This window comes from Callorhinus ursinus, unplaced genomic scaffold, assembly GCF_003265705.2.
Source record: "Callorhinus ursinus isolate GAN/ISIS: 27379988/994484 unplaced genomic scaffold, GSC_fseal_2.0 scaffold8, whole genome shotgun sequence".
Lineage (NCBI taxonomy): Eukaryota > Metazoa > Chordata > Mammalia > Carnivora > Otariidae > Callorhinus > Callorhinus ursinus.
Window position 1 is genome coordinate 36,094,744 of NW_027397070.1, and position 12,403 is coordinate 36,107,146.

General features: G+C 35.3%; 1 pseudogene; it reads left to right on the forward strand.

The window, feature by feature from the left end:
• Positions 1-6,980: 6,980 nt before the first annotated feature.
• On the forward strand, positions 6,981-7,365 carry LOC112821891 (large ribosomal subunit protein P1 pseudogene; annotated as a pseudogene).
• Positions 7,366-12,403: the final 5,038 nt, after the last annotated feature.

Sequence of the window (12,403 nt, forward strand, 5' to 3'; positions counted from 1 at the left end):
GAAAATGGTTGAATTTTTATTGTACTGCACCATTGAATTCCTTGATCACTGTATCAAAAATCAATTGGGACAACTGAAGAATAGACAGGATGATACAACAGCAAGTCAAGGAAGACTGAAGGGTAGAAACAAGAAGGTGAACAGCTTAACCATTTGGGCAGTTGAGGAACAACACAGTGGTAGGTTCCTCAGTTTTCTCATTGCTCTCCATATATCTCTAGACAGCATGCTGCAGAAGCTTCCAATTCTGAAGCCAACAAGCACAGTTAAAAAAAAAAAGAAGAAGAAGAAGAAGAAGAAAGGACTTCAATTAAAGCCTTCACTCTAGGCTAAGGGCCAGTGAAAGGGTGGTCCAACAAGAATAAACCTATTTGCAATATCCCACTCTATCCCAATCAAACACCAGTGGAAGAACTTCACCCCCACCCACTATGATTTCAGGAAGGCCAAGTGGGAAACTGATCTTTCACCATGCCCCCCAGCCAAGCAGAAACAGACAGCACTTTGATTCCCCTGTTGGTGGTGAACCAACAGAAGCTGATGTTCCATTTTTACTGGCCTAAAGGAGGCTGTTTTCCAACTCCCCAACCAAGAGTAGTGTCAGTGAGGAGGACCTTTCTCTGCCCTTTAAGGTCCTTCTCAATTAGATTAGATTTAGAATCTAATTGACATGAGATGGATTATCAGGAGAAAATCACATTTTAGTAGGGTACATATGGAGTGTCCACACAGACATGAAAATCCAAAGACAATGAGGCAAAATGAAGCTTATATGAGCTAAGGACAGGGGAGGGTCTGAGGATGCAAAAGGGGACAGAGGCCATTAGATAGGTGGAAGGAGATGTTTTGTAAAACAAAGGTTGCCTTATAAGGCAGCTTTATTGAGGCACATGGACAAAGAATCATCTTGAATATTTTGAGTATTTCAATCCAAGACATGGTATACCTTACTCACACTTAGATCTTCTTGGAATTGTTTCATTAGTAATTTGTAAAGTTATGCATAAAAAGCCTGAACTTATTTTGTTAGATTTATACTCAAATATTTTAATTTTAAGTGCTATTGTAAATAACATTTTTTAAAAAAATTTCAGTTTCTATTTGTTCATTGCTAGTATATAGAAGTATGATATTTGTGTGTTGACCTTGGGCCCTATAGCCTTCTTAAACTCATGTATTAGTTCTAGGAACTTTTTGGCAGATTCCATGGTCATTTTCATTTAGACAATCTGTAATCCAGAATGAGAACCAGTTATATTTCTTTCTTTCTGAGATCATAAATGCCTTTTATTTCTCCTTTGCCTTATTGCACTAGATATGGCTTATAGTATAATGTTGAATAGGAATGGTGAAGGTAAGATGGTTTGCCTTATTCACAACATTGGAGTGAACACATTCAGTTTCCAACCATTAAGTGATATTTGAGGTAGGTTTTTGTGGATGCTGTTTATCAGATTAAGGATATGCCCTCTTCTTCCTAGATGATGTATTTTTATGATGAATGGATGTTGAATTTTGTCAGATTCTTTTCCTGCATCAATTGATAGGATTATATGATTTTTTTTCATTATGTTAATATGGTGGATTACATAGACTGATTTTCAGTATTTAGCCAACCTTGCATTCCTGGCATGAACATCACTTGGTTATGTTGTACTATTTTTTCTATATGTTATTAGTTTAGATTGGCTAGTATATTATTGAAGATTTCTGTGTTTGAATTGAAGAGAAATACTTGTCTATTATTTATTTGTCTTGGTAGAAGTTTGTCAATATTACTGATGTTTTCAAAGAATTATCTTTGAGTTTCATTGATCTGTATTTTTTTCTCTTTCAGTTTGATTAATTATGATTTTTATTTTTATTTTTCCATCTAGAGTTATTTCTATTTTTTTAGTTCTTGAGGTGAAAATGTAGATCATTCATTTGAGATCTTTCTTCTTTACTAATATAACCACTTAAAGATGTAAATTTATCTCTAAGCACTGCCTTAGTTATATCCCACAAACTTTTATTTATTTGGACTTCATTTTCATTCAGTTCCAAATATTTTCTAATTTTCTCTTTGACTTCCTTTTTGATCCATGTGCTATTTATAAGTGTGTTGTTTAATTTCCAAGTGTGGAAATTTTCTTATCTTTTTGTTATTGAATCCTTGTTGAAACCCATTGGTTTTTTTTTGTTTAAGATTTTATTTATTTGACAGAGAGAGCACAAGCAGAGAGAGAGAGAGGGAGAAGCAGGCTCCCTGTTGAGCAAGGAGCCCGATGTGGGACTCAATCCCAGGACCCTGGGATGATGACCTGGGCCGAAGGAGCCACTTAACCAACTGAGCCACCCAGGTGTCCCTGACATCCATTGTGATCAGAGAATACAATTTATATGATTTCAATGATTTTAATTTGGTAATATTTGTTTTATGATATGGTAGTTCTGTTTTAAGATATAGTTTTTGATATAAGGTACAACCTATTTTGGTAAATGATCTATAGCATTTGAAAATACTTGTATTCTGTTTTTCAGTGGTGGTGTTTTCAAAATGTATATTAGTTGGTTACTGGTGTTGATTTTTCTATGTACTTACTGACTTTCTATTGATTACTGAGAAAGGGGTTTTGAATTCTCCAACTATAATTGTGGGTTTGTTCATTTTGCCTTTCAGTTCTATGAGTTTTTGCTTCATCTAGTTTGAAATTCTACTGGTATGTACTATAAGCAAACACATTTAGGATTGTTGTGTCTTCTTGCTGACTTGACCTTTTGATTATATGCAATTTCCCTCTTTACCCCTGGTAATTTTACTTGATCTGATACAATTTTTTTTTTCTCAGAATATATCCACTCCAGTTTTGTATTGATTAGTGTATATATGTGATATCTTTTTGCATTTTTTTACTTAAAAAAACTTTATTGTGATAAAATATACATAACACTTAACCATTTTAACCAATTTTAAGTATACAATTTACTAGCATTAGGTACATTCACAGTGTTATGCAGCAATCACCACCATCTATCTCCAAAACTTTTTCATCGTTCCAAACAAGGTCTCTGTACCCATAAGACATTAACTCTCCATTCTCCCATGCCCACAGACCCTGGTAACATCTATTTTACTTTATGTTTCTAAAATTTGCTAATTTTCGGTACCTCATATACATGGGATCATACAATATCTGTCCTTTGGTGTCTAGCTTATTTCACTTAGAAAAATGTTTTCAAGGCTCATCCAAGTTAGAGCATGTATCAGAATTTCATTCCTTTTAGGGCTGAATTACATTCCGTTATTTATATGTACCAATTTTGTTTGTTCATCTGTTATGGACATTTAGGTTGTTTCCAATCTGTTGGCTATTGTGAATAATGCTGCTGTGTACTTTGGTATACAAGTATTTATTTGAATAATGCTTTTAGATATATAATGAGAAGTAGAATTGCTGTATCAGCAAAATTACTATAGTAATTTTATGTTTAGCTTTATAATGAACCACCAAACTGTTTTACATAGTGGCCATACCCTCTTATATTCCCACAAGTGATGCACAAGGGTTCCAATTTCTCCAACATGCTCACTGACATTTGTTATTTTTCCTATTTTTTATAGTATTCTGATGAATGTGAAGAAGTGGTATCTCATTGTGATTTTAATTTTAATTTACCTAATGGCTAACAATGTTGAGATATTTCCCTGTGTTCGTTGGTCATTTGCATATACTTTTTGGAGAAATGTCTATTCAAGTCCTTTATGCATTTTAAAAATTGTCTTTAGGGGCGCCTGGGTGGCTCAGTCAGTTAAGCATCTGCCTTCGGCTCAGGTCATGATCCCAGGGTCCTGGGATCGGGCCCCGCATCGGGTTCCTTGCTCAGCGGGGAGCCTGTTTCTCCCTCTCCCATTCCCCCTGCTTGTGTTCCTTCTCTCATTGTCTCTGTCAAACAAATAAATAAAATCTTTAAAAAAAAATTGTCTTTAGGGGCACCTGGGTGGCTCAGATGGTTAAGCATCTGCCTTTGGCTCAGGTCATGATCCCAGGGACCAAGCCCCACATCAGGCTTCTGGCTCAGCAGGGAGTCTGCTTCTCCCTCTGCCTCTCGCTCTGCTCATGCTCTCTCTCTCTCTGTCTCAAATGAATAAATAAAATCTTAAAATAAAAATAAAAATAAAAATTGTCTTTAAAAAAATTGTCTTTTAGTGGTAGCTGAGTTATAGTAGTTCTTTATATATTCTGGATATTAATCCCTTACCAGATATATGTTTTGCAAATACTTTCTCTCATTCTGAGGGTTGCCCCTCTTGATGGTATCTTTTACTGGAAAAAGACTAAAATTGTGATTAAGCCCAATTTATCTTTTTTCCTTTTGTTGCCTGTACTTTGGTGTCATATTCATATCATTGACAAATCAACTGTCATGTTTATTTTCCTCTAAAATTATTATAATTTTAGTTCTTACATTGAGATCCGTTATCTGTTTTGAGTTAATCTTTGTATATGGTGTAAGGGTCCAATTTCATTCTTTTACATATGGATATCCAGTTTTCCAGCACCACTTATTGAAAAGACTGTCCTTTCTTTATTAATGATCTTGGCACTCTTGTCAAAAATAATTAACCATATATGAGATAATTTATTTCTGGACTCTGTTTGATTCCGTTTGTCTATATATCTGTTCTCATGCTAGTACCACACTGTTTTAATTATTGTAGCTTTGTAATAAAATCTGAAGTCAAGAAGTGTGACTTTTTCAACTTTATTCCTTTTTCTCCAAATTATTTTGGCTATTTGGGGTCTCTTGAAATTCCATATGAGTTCAAGGTTAGATTTTTTCTATTTATGCAGAATCATTGTTGAGATTTTGATAGAGATTACATTAAATCTGTAGATGGCTTTGGGTAGTATTGTCATCTTAATATAAAGGCTTCTAGTCCATAAATGTGGGATGTCTTTTCATTTATTCATGTCTTCTTTAATGTATTACAAGAATGTTTTGTAGTTTACAGTGTACAAGTCTTTTCTATCCTGGTTAAGTTTGTTCCTAAATACTTTATTCTTTTTAATACTCTTTAAATGGAATTATTTTCTTTATTTCCTCTTCAGATTTCTCATCATTAGTATATAGAAATGCAACTGATTTTTGCCTGCTGATTTTATAACTTAGAATTTTTCTGAATGTGTTTAATAACTCTAACATTTTTTGTGGACTATTTAGGGTTTCTATATATAAAATTATGTCATCTGTGAACAAAAATCATTTTACTTCTTCCTTTCCAATTTGAGTGTTTTTGTTTGTCTACTTCCCTAAATGCTCTGGCTAGACCTTACAATAGAAGTTGAATTGGAGAGAAACCATATTCAACACTAATGATAATGATAAAATGATATATGTCAGGCGCTAAGCTAAGTATTTCATATTCGTGTTCTTATTTACAATGTGAAAAAAAATAGATATTATTGTCCCCACTTTAGAGACAAGGAGAATGAAGCAGAGACTAAATAAGTTGCATGAGATCACACATCTAGAAAATGAGACACCTGGAGTTTGAATCAGATATGTGTGACTTCAAAAACTATATACTGTCCTGTATACTTTGCCTTTATGTCAATTACACAAGCAGTGCCATTAATGCATTTTCCAAATTTACATATTTTTAATTTGCTATGTAATATTCATTTAGGTATATTTTTTTCCTCACTGATTTATTTAAAAGGAAGGAGACTTATCTAACCAAAATTTACATTTTATGGCTATTTGAAATTTTAAATATTTGCTGTGTGGAAAAAGGCTGAGTATAAAATCTTTAATTAGAGCAGATGAATGCTCTATTCTCCCAAAACTGTGGTAAAATCCATCAGGAGAAGTCATGGGTGGCTTTTGGAGTTTACATCATAAATGACAAATCATCTACACTGAGATTCTTTAGGCTCAACTTGTATTTTATATGAATTACTAATTAAAACCAGAGTGCCTATATTTGTGTGATGATGCATGAAAAATGAAGATAAGTAATTTTGTATTTGTCTTTTAAGAGAAAATACACCATTATAAGAAAAAGCATAGATTAGCATCCTTCTTGGCATATACCAAAAATGATCCTATTTATATGAAAGAACTGTAATTGCACAAGATGTACAGAGCATTAGTTCGGCAAGAAGATCAATCTTGTACTCTGGTGTATGACTGTGACTCAAATTTCCTTATCCTTTCCATAGTTTTATAGTCACTCTTTCACTTAACATTCTTTTCCTTCCTAAAATACTTGCTTCTTTGTTCAACACTTTTTCAGTAGTCCCAAGAAATTAGCAGCAGCAGCAGCAAAAAGCTCACTTCTGGAAGAATTATTAACTAGTTCAAGAGTTAGATGATGAAAACAACATCAGGAGTGGTAGTCTTGCTTATAATGAGGCTTTTTAAATGTTCAAGAAAATAAACAGTTCTAATCTGCTAGATTCAGTATAAATTTCTGATTATCGTATATACCTATTTCTGATTATTATGGATATAGTATGCTTCCCTGCATACCCTATGTAGAGACAGACCTGAGAGTTAGAAGGCTCTCTGTTAAGCACTAGGTGATCTAAATTTATATAAGACTTGGAACCTTCCGACTATGTTTTAAGAGTACATGAAACATAATAGAACTAGCTTTGTAACATAAGAGCTATCTGAATAATTCAGAATTCTGTAGAAAGAAAAAATTAAAATAAGTACTTTTGTCCTGTATTGTGATATAGCTATACAATAACAGAATAAAGAAAGTTGAAACTAATGTCATTGAGGATAATTAAAAAAAAATGGTACAAAGACAAATAAATAACTTAGAGAATTAAGGAAGTCAACTTTTAAAATGGAGACAGACTTCTCTCAGCTGCTGCTAAGGTACTTGGTCCTTCTAAGGAAGCTAAGGCCATGATAGGGTGAGGCCCTCACTTCATCCTATACCAGCATCCAGTGCCAGCAGCACCAGCCCAGCACCTGCCTGTACAATGGCCTCCATCTCAGTGCTCACCTGCATCTACTTGACCATCATCGTGCATGATGCTGAGGTGATGCAGGTCAGGGAAGATAAGATGAATGCCTTCATTAAATCACCTGGTGTAAATGTTGACCCTTTCTGGCTGAGCTTGTCTGAGAAGTCCCTGGCCAATGTCAACCGATGTCAACATCAGGAACCTCATCTGCAATATTGGGGCTGGTGGATTTGCCCTGGTAGCTGGTGCTGCACCAGCAGGAGGTCCTATTTCCTCCACCATTGCTGCCCCAGCTGAGGAGGTAGAAGTGAAGAAAGAAGAATCTGAGAAATCTGACGATGACATGGGCTTTGGTCCTTTTGACCACACTTCTTCTGTAACCTGTTCAATAAAAAGGTGAACTCTTGGGGAAAAAAAAGAAGTAGGAGTGGTAGAGACAGAACTTTCAAGAGACATAAAAAGAAAATAAGTTCTTCATATAAGAAGAAAATTACCTGGCAATGAATGAGTAGGAATATTAGAATAGTACCTAACATTGAAAATATGGGGTTTTAAATACTATATTAGGGTCACAGGTAGAAATTTTTATATTTTGAGCAAAAATAAATAATGTGAAACTTTTAAAAAGAACATCATGCATCTGCATCCTTTTCATTAGACTCATATTGGGAAGGGATTTGCAAATTCAGACTGTGAGATCGAAAAGAGGCAAGATTGTAAAGCAAAAATTTGTCACAACCCAAAAAGTGACTGGTAATAGGTAGATAGTGGTAGCCATAAGTTATACCAATATAAATAATAGTGAATGCCATGTAATTGAAAGCATTCAAGCAGAACTTAAGTGACTATATGTCACTATATGTCAGGGTGCCATAGAGCATAAAAAATTAGGATAAGCAAATGACTTTTAAGTTTCATTTTAAATCCAAGATATTATTTTTCTAGCATGTTAATTCCCTTTGTTTATATTGCTTTTCCTGATTTTATTCCCCTAGTTATAAAAATTTCATTTATTTCTCTTTGTTGTAAATATCAGTTGCAAAATCTATCACTATGCCTGTATTTACTACTGCTTGTTATTTACTGCAGTAAAAATTATGTCTAAGGAAATACAAAGAGTGGAAAACATCCTTTCAGGAGATAACATCTCATTAAATATGCAACTTGTATCAAAAATTTCATGCTATTATAGTTTTTTCTTATTATAGAATTAAAATATATTCTTTGTAGAAAATTTAGAATTCAAATGAAATATAAATCATCCTGTGGGCTAAGGAATGACAACATTTTTTAAAACTCTTCTCCCTTACTCCCCTTTCATTTTTTGAAACAGAGGATTAATATTATAACCTATATGGTTTGGAATGCTGCTAGGGCATACTTTCTAGTGGCCAGAATCACTGCATTTTTAAAAGTTAAACACACCTTCTGTCATGTGAGGACATAGTGAGAAGACAGGCCATCTATGAGCCAGTAGGTAGGCCCTCACCAGATACCAAATCTGCCAGCATCTTTATGTTGGACTTCCTAGCCTCCAGAACTGTGAGTGAATGACAAGATGGAAAAAATCACCTCAAAAAAGAGAATAGGAGGCAGTACTGACTGCCAGGGACCTAATCAGTATGGATATAAATAACATGTCAGAACTAGAGTTCAGAATAATGCCTATAAAGGTACTAGCTGGGCTTGAAAAGAGCACACAAGACACTAGAGAATCCTTTTCTGGAGAAATTAAAGAACTAAAATCTAATCAAGTCAAAATTAAAAAGGCTATTAATGAGATGCAATAAAAAATGGAGGCTCTAACTGAGGATAAATGAGGCAGAAGAGAGAATTAATGATATAGAAGACAAAATGATGCAGAATAAAGAAGCTGAAAAAAGAGTGATAAAAAACTACTGGATCACGAGGGTAGAATTTGAGCGATAAGTGATACCATAAAGTGAAACAATATTAGAATAATTGGGATCTCAGAAGAAAAAGAAAGAGAGCCAGGGAGAGAAAGAGGGAGAAAGGCAGAAAGTATATTTGAGCAAATTATAGCTGAGAATTTCCCTAATCTGGGGAAGGAAACAGGCATTCAAGTCCAGGAGACAAAGAGAACCACCCCCCCCAAAAATCAATAAAAATAGGTCAACACTTTGACTTATAATAGTGAAGCTTGCAAATTTCAGAGACAAAGAGAAAATCCTGAAAGCAGATTGGGACAAAATGTCCTTAACCTACAAGGGTAGAAACGTTAGACAGGTAGGAGACCTATACACAGAGACCTGGCAGGCCAGGAAAGACTGGCATGATATATTCAGCGTGCTAAATGAGAAAAATATGCAGTGAAGAATACTTTATCCAGCAAGGTGTTATTCAGAATAGAAGGAGAGATAAAGAGCTTCCAGAACAACAGAAACTTAACAAATTTGTGATCACTAAACCGGCCCTATAAGAAATATTAAAGGGGATCCTTAAAACGAAGAGAGAGCCCAAAAGTAACATAGACCAGAAAGGAACAGAGACAATCTAGAGAAACAGTAACTTTAGAGGTAATACTATGGCACTAAATTTGTATCTTTACTCTGCATAAATGGGCTAAAGGCCCCAATCAAAAGACACAGGGTATCAGATTGGATAAAAAAGCAAGACCCATTGATATGCTGTCTGAAAGAGACTCATTTTAGACCCAAAGACGCATCCAGATTGAAAGTGAGGAGGTGGAAAACCATTTATGATGCTAATGGACATCAAAAGTAAGCTGGGATAGCAGTTCTTATATTAGACAAATTAGATATTAAACCAAAGACCATAATAAGAGATGAGGAAGGATACTATATCATAATTAAAAGTCTATCCAATAAGAAGATCTAACAATTCTAAATGTTTATGCCCCTAACATGGAAGCAGCCAGTTATACAAACCAATTGATAACAAAATTAAGGAAACACATTAATAATAATAATACAAAGACAGTAGGGGACTTTAACACCCCACTCACTGCAATGGACAGATCATCTAAGCAGAAGATCAAGAAGGAAACAAGAGCTTTGAATGACACACTGGACCAGATGGACTTCAGAGATATATTCAGAGCATTCCATCCTAATGCAACAGAATACACATTCATCTTGAGTGTACATGGAACATTCTCCAGAATAGATCACATACTGGGTCACAAATAAGGTCTCAGCTGGTACCAAAAGACTGGAATCACCCCTGCATATTTTCAGACCACAGTGCTTTGAAACTTGAACTCAATCACAAAAGGAAATTTGGAAAGAACTCAAACACATGGAGGCTAAAGAGCATCCTACTAAAGAATGAATAGGTAAACTAGGAAATTAAAAAAGAAGTTAAAAAGTTCATGGAAACAAGTGAAAATGAAAAGACAATTTTTCAAAACCTTTGGGATACAGCAAAGGCGGTCCTAAGAGGGAAGTATATAGCAATACAAACGTTTCTCAAGAAACAAAAAATAAAGGTCTCAAATACACAACCTAATCTTACACGTAAAGGAGCTGGAGAAAGGAGAGCAAGTAGAACCTAAACCCAGTAGGAGAAGAGAATTAATAAAGATTAGAGCAGAAATCAATGAAATAGAAACCAAAAGAACAGTAGAACAGATCAACGAAACTAGGAGCTGGTTCTTTGAAAGAATTAATAAGATTGATAAAACCCTGGCCAGACTTACCTAAAAGAAAAGAGGAAGGACCCGAATAAATAAAATCATGAATGAAAGAGGAGAGATCACAAGCAACACCAAAGAAATACAATTATAAGAGCATATATGAGCAACTATATGCCAAAAAATGAGGCAATCTGGAAGAAATGGGTGCATTCCTAGAAACATATAAACTACCAAAACTGAAACAGGAAGAAATAGAAAACCTGAACAGACCCATAACCAGTAAGGAAATTGAAGCAGTCATCAAAAATCTCCCAACAAACAAGAGTCCATGGCTAGATGGCCTCCAAGGGGAATTCTACCAAACATTTAAAGAATTTATAACTGTTTTCTGAAGCCATTTCAAAAAAAAAAAATAGAAATGAAAGGAAAACTTCCAAACTCTTTCTGAGGCCAGCATTACCTTGATCCCAAAACCAGACAAAGAGCTCACCAAAAAAGAGAATTACAGACCAATATTCCTGATGAATATGGATGCAAAAATTCTCACCAATAACTAGCCAATAGGATCCAACAGTACATTAAAAGGATTATTCACCATCACCAAGTGGGATTTATCCCTGAGCTGCAAGGGTGGTTCAGCATCTGCAAATCAATCAGTGTAATACACTACATTAATAAAAGAAAGAACAAGAAACATATGATCCTCTCAATAGATGCAGAAAAAGCATTTGACAAAATATAGCATCCTTTCTTGATTAAAACTCTCCACAGTGTAGGGATAGAGAGTACATACCTCAATATCATAAAAGCCATCTATGAAAAGCCCACAGCGAGTCATTCTTAACAGGGAAAAACTAAAATCTTTTCCCCTGAGGTCAAGAACACGACAGGGATGTCCATCTCACCACTGTAGTTCAACATAGTACTAGAGGTCCTAGCCTCAGCAGACAACAAAAAGAAATAAAAGGTATCCAGATTGGCAAAGAAGTCAAACACTCACTCTTCGCAGATGACATGATACTCTATGGAAAACCCAAAAGACTCCACCCCAAAATTGCCAGAACTCATACAAGATGTTGGTGAGGATGTGAAGAAAGGGGGACCCTCTTACACTGTTGGTGGGAATGTAACTTGGTACAGCCACCCTGGAAAACAGTATGGAGGTTCCTCAAAAAGTTGAAAAAGGGGCGCCTGGGTGGCTCAGTTGGTTAAGCATCTGCCTTTGGCTCAGGTTGCGATCCCAGGGTCCTGAGATCAAGCCCTACAAGCTCTCCTTGTGGAGAGCCTGCTTCTACCGCTCCCCCTCCTGCTCCCCCTGCTTCTGCGCTCTCTCTCTCTCTCTCTCTCTCTCTCTCTCTCCTCTCCATCAAATAAATAAATAAAATCTTTTTAAAAAGTTGAAAATAGAGCTATCCTGTGACCCAGCAATTTCAGTACTAGGGATTTACCCCAAAGATACAAATGTAGTGATCCAAAGGGGCACCTATACCCCAATATTTATGGCAGCACTGTCCACAATAGCCAAACTATGGAAAGAGCCCAGATAGCCATCAAGAGATGAATGGATAAAGAAGATGTGGTATATATACATATATAATGGAATATTACTCAGCCATCAGAAAAATGAAATCTTGCTATTTGCAAAGACATCGATGAAACTAGAGGGTATTATGTTAAGCAAAATAAGTCAATCAGAGAAAGACCTTATGATCTCATTCAAATGTGGAATTTAAGAAACAAACGGAGGATCATAGGGAAGGGAGGGAAAAATAAAACAAGACGAAATCAGAGAGGGAGACAAACTATAAGAGACTCTTAATCA